We start from the raw sequence: 5,719 nt of genomic DNA on the forward strand, positions 1-5,719 counted from the left end.
AAACTTTCCGACCATAGGCAGTTTTAATAGGTGATTATTATGACGTTTCCCTGAGCTCTGTGCCTCATGCATGCATTTGTAATCTCAGACGATGTAAAAATCCTATCTACCCGTATAGAAACTAGGTCCCTGTGACGTTACGTGGAGTGGCATCGCAAGGGCGCTAATCTGGCCTTTTTCAAATGAGGTTAAAATTTACCATTGCCATTCGTTTAAACTGGGATTTCTAAAACCAAATGATTAATATATAATGAATGCACTAATGGTGGGTAACGAATCGCAATCAATGCCTTTATTTCGTTTTCTTTGATGAAGGAAACTACCCTATTGTTGGACGGAGGATTGAGTAATTCAATTGGCCGTCCTTATGGCTCGAATCCATCAGCTACACAAAGAACTGAAATTGGCCTGCGTGCTGATATGTGCTAATAACTAATTTAAGTGACTGATACTATTAAAAATATCCAAGTAGCAGGGGTCCGTATTGTGATCTCATCTGGGTCAGGTAAAATAAACCATAAGTCAAGTCAAAACTATTAATTTTTTGCAAGTTTTACGATGGTAGACTAATTTCAGATCACCTGCATCATAGGACGATTTCCAAGATTTTGAGTAATAACCTTAGTTTCTTTCCCTTACCTCATTAATTCTGTCCATTACTTAATGTGTACTCCAGACCTTAGTACTTACATTTAATGATAGCAAGGACAACTTCCCCGTTAACACTAAATCACACATGCCATAATTCACACAAAAACAGTCACTATCTCATGCAAACTCATTCACACTTAATTATGGCGTTTCTTTCGTACTAAAAAGCACTCATGACACTAAATTAAATACTCTCGTTCAGACTTAATTATATACTCTCAGACACACAAAAATATAACTCCTATAACTCCTATTTAATGTAATCTCATTCACACCAATTAATAGAACACATCGCCCTAGATTACATGCACTAAAATATAAAATACCATTTCAATCATTTAAATGCAGTGATTCACAATTAACCATACATTCTAATTCATACATAGCAACACTATCATCACTATAAATTACATACTCTGATTCGTACTAACAAATACAATGTCATGTTCCAAACTTTCGTACATTCACATTCACACTACATTAATTACATTCATAGCAAACCCTTCAGAAAAATCTACATTGGTTGAGGCTATAATGTGCAAAATAAAAATACGAACTTTTGAAATTTATTTCAAAGAGATACATAAAAAAATTTATTCGATAGAAAAAGTAAAATACAATGTAATTTACCATTTCTACAAATTAAACAATTAGAAAACGCTTCCGTAAATTATAAAATATAATATGTACTTTAGAATTATTATTTCTCACTCAAACAAATAAAATAGGCAGATTTATAAAGTTATACATAGAAGCACACATTATACATATATTTTATTGGAAATAACAAGACCTAAACATTAACAGAATAATAAAAAAATACAATTTTTCCGTCGAGCAGATTTAGAAAATGGATTTTTAAAAATTATTTTTTTTCTCCCTTATTCATTCGAAAAAAATATACCTCATTCACACGAATTAACATACATCATTCACACGAAATAGTATACCTAACACACATCATATAATATTCCACATTCACGCGAAAAACATACTTCATTCGCACAAAAAACCATAGCTCATTCACTCGAAAAAACATACCTCATTCACACATAATAAGATCCGTCATTCACACGAAATAGCATATCTTATACACGTCGTATAATATTCCACATTCACACGAATTAACATGCCTCATTCACTATAAATTGCAACCTCATTCACACAATACAGCATATCTCATTCACACGAAATAATGCACTTCACACAAAGTAACAACGCCATTACACAATTAATAACACACACTCTTTCACCATTAAGCACGTTCTCTATCGCACACTAACTCAATTACTCTCATATACACATATAAACTAAATACCATTCTCACACACAAACTAAATCCCATTCACTCATTAAAACACAAATTAAATCAAATTCATCAAAAAATACAAAAGGCACATATACAATCGAAATAGACACAAATATGCGAAGCAAAATATAATCTAAATCTTCAGACTTCTGATCGCCGCCATTCTTCATCTCTTGAATCTTCAAATGGGTCATATGTTCCTATCGTGTCTTCATCTCTTGACTCTTCAGTTCTTCAGTAATGAATCTACACAATTTGTTTCCTTCTTTATAATTGCTGAGTTCCTGAGTCAATTCCATTAGAAGTAGAGGCATTCCACGTTTATTTCATTCCTAAATCTCCTTCTTCAATGTCCATAATTGCAAGCTGCCTCCCTTTCTCCCCCTGCTGATAAAACAGATTATCCTATGTACTCATCCATGAGAAAGAAAGGTCACCTTGAACGGCACAATGGTTATTATTCTTGAAATAAACAAATGCTAAAGAATAAGAACATAATTGTAAATAAAAAAGGATTTGACCCACATGATTAAGTTCTAGAAATAACGGAAAAACTTAGTCCGGGTAGTTGCTGAATATTAGGTTCCTTCTTAAAGTTTATGTTATCTAAAAATATTAATTTTATCATTCTTGGAAACATAAGCAAAACGGAGACAAGAGTAAAAGAATCAACGAAAATCATTTGAAAAAAACTAATTTTCATCTGATGGGGCTTGCAGGATTAAATAGAAATGGATTGTACAATGATAGGGGAAATTTCAGCTATAATATTCATAGATTCGCCAAGATTTCAGGGTTCATATAGCGAAGTAGAAAATAAAATTGACGCATGAAAGGATTAACTGACATTTTTAAAGCTTGAAAAAATAAATAATTTGCAATTTTCAAAGTACTAAACAACAAAACTTGGAACGTACCGATTTGAAAAAAATAAGATTCACTGATACGTAGTGGTAAAATATGATAATCAATACATTCTCATGATAATATTACAAAAAAATCAAATTCCACCAAAAAGACGTGCAAAACAAAAGAATGTGAACATCGCGATACTTCCAAATTCACCTGTAGTCACGTAGTTTGCGCAATAGTCAATTGAAGCTAATAAGATTTTGTGCACGAAAAATCATTTCTTCCTAAGAACACGAGGCATAAATCATCATCTTGGATGAAACGGATATGAAAAATATGACTTTTATGGAAATTAATATTAATTTTTATTGTCCAACTACTGTGTAATTATTAATTTTATTCGTAAAAAATTTCTGGATACCATTATCAATGCACGTAAACATTTAGAATTTGCCAAAAATTAGATGGTGTGAAAGGCGTTGTTAAATATTTTCCTGTCCAATATTTTACGAAATAATATTAAATTTAATAAGTTATTTAGAGTTAAATCGTATCTTCTCCCGTCGTGTGATTTCGAAAATTGATAGAGACATCCCATTTTTGTCCATTAAATTATGCCCATTTATGGCACCATTAAAGAGTTTGATGCCAAATGAAGCTACAACGAAATGTCTTCTCAACCAAAACAAAAAATCTATCTATGAGCACCTTAAATTATCGATTCACATAACTGCTAGACTTTTCGGTCAGGTACTCCAAAGAATTCAATTCTCCAGATCAAATTAATATCACGTATACATATTTTGTCATTCTAATTTCACAAAGCTGGAAGTAATACTCGCACGACTGGACAACAATTGACAACTTTGATAAAACGGAGGAGGAACGGCTATAAAATCACATGCGACAATGGTTTTGTGAAAATTATTCTTTTTTTATTTATGAAACATCGAAGGGAAAATTTAAAGAAATCAGTAGAGCATGCAGCGAACTTGAACTATTTTTAAAGGCTGCCGATCTTTTTTTAAGTATGGAAAAGCACTGAGAAAAAATAGAGAATTTTTAATGAAAATGTGTACTATTTATCGTTCAATGCAAATTTTCAGCAGAAATTGATTCAGCTGAGAGAGTTATTACCAAACTTATATTGGGCTGAATTTCGGATATCCACCCTGGCTGAATGAAAAATACTGAAATTAACCGTAACCGTAAGGGATGCTATAGAAGAGTTGGAGAGATCGGAATAATGATTTCATTTTTTTTAAATATTAATACTTCATTAATTAATTCTCCTTTCCCTGCACTCTAAAAGAAACGACGAAAATTGAGGAAATGGTTAGGTCTCCGAATAAAAATCCCTAACTGCCTGCAGCACTTTAAGTCTCGTTCCAAAGGCAGCAGATCAATTGCAATATACCACAATGAACAAGTGTAACAATAATAATATTACAGCATTTAATGACAAGAGAAGTATCTTGTTTGACTTTTTTTAAAGATGCTCACATAGCATACTTTTGAAATAATTAACGGACACGCAGAAAAAGGCGTATTAGAACGATTTCCTTACCTTTTGGTGTGATGTCAGTACAGTATTACATTCCGGATTAGCGCCATTTTCCCACCAGCTTACTCCATGATCATCAGCGATGACTTGTAGCTGAGGAGAGAGAGAAAAGGGAATTGAATTAATCTCGGTGTAAAATTGAAAATTGAAAAGGTGTGTGTTAAGGTGATTTAAAGTCATTTCCAATGAATATTTATTTTGAGTAGCCAACAGGATAAGTGTAATCTACGCATACAAAGGTATTCAAATATATATACTAAAATAAAAAAGTTATATTCAGAAAAATGAAAACTTTTGGAATTTTTTTAGGAAAGAGTCGATTTCTTAAATAAGGAATGGAAATAAATCACGAATATGGATAAATGATTGCACAGCTTAATGCAGAGGTTAAGCATTCAAAAAAGGCTCGAAAAAGTTAAAAAAAAACTGATCATGACGTATACGTGTGACCCGAGGAAAAAAGATCTTTGAACAAAAGGAATTCATTTAAATGCATTATTAATCTCAGAAAATATAAGATGTCACAAATCATAGACGCAGAAATAGCTAGGGATGATTAGGATATACAAAATGGTGTAATATGCATTACGAATGTAAAAAAATATAAACTCAATTGGATACATTAAAATAAATTGAAATAGTAATAGCTTGTCAATAACTCATGTTGAATAGACCTGCATACCATTTTGTAATGTAAGCATCGATTTTTGGGGTATTCAATTTTATATGGCACTCAACTCAGAAAATAGAGATAGATTGCATGTGAATTAATTAACAAATTGAGGATCTTAATAGTTCATGGGAGAAATTATAAATTTTACTCGACCACAAAACATTCATACCATTAATCTGACGATGTGATAAAATATAAAAACCAAAAAAACATCAAAAGAGAAATACATTTGAAATTTTATTCCTACCGATTTCCATGAGAAGAAATTCCTTGTTGATTTATCTTCAGATCATTTTTCAGTTAACTGAAGGTCTCAATCTTCAGAAGTCTTCATATATTCGGCCAAGGGAATATCTTCAGCCTATGAAGAGAGCGGGTTAGTACATACAAGGATAATAAAAAAACTTCCCCCGAGGAATAACATACGCCCCACTACAATGCACGGGGAGTCACCGTGACACAAGGAGGAAATTACCACTTTCCAATCTAATGACACAGTTTCATCCCCGTAAATTGCAATGGTTTACAGCGCATGTAAAATCTCGGTTCGGCACAAAAAAAAACTAAAATTAACGCAAGCTAAAAATCCTAGCCTTACTCGACGCTATGATTCATAGCCATAATGGCCCAAAAGCTAACCTAGTTTTGAAGCTGGGGTCCTCTTCACGTG

At 32.4% G+C, this 5,719-nt stretch overlaps 1 long non-coding RNA gene across 1 annotated transcript; it reads right to left on the minus strand.

Annotated features, from left to right (window-relative positions):
* Positions 1-2,278: 2,278 nt before the first annotated feature.
* LOC124169073 lies at positions 2,279-5,490 on the minus strand. The gene is made up of 3 exons (XR_006867028.1): positions 5,297-5,490; positions 4,380-4,469; positions 2,279-2,347 (listed from the first exon to the last, which is right to left on the minus strand). It is a non-coding gene; the product is annotated as an uncharacterized LOC124169073 (long non-coding RNA).
* Between the last annotated feature and the right edge of the window lie 229 nt (positions 5,491-5,719).

This window comes from Ischnura elegans, chromosome 12 (assembly GCF_921293095.1).
Source record: "Ischnura elegans chromosome 12, ioIscEleg1.1, whole genome shotgun sequence".
Classification (NCBI taxonomy): domain Eukaryota; kingdom Metazoa; phylum Arthropoda; class Insecta; order Odonata; family Coenagrionidae; genus Ischnura; species Ischnura elegans.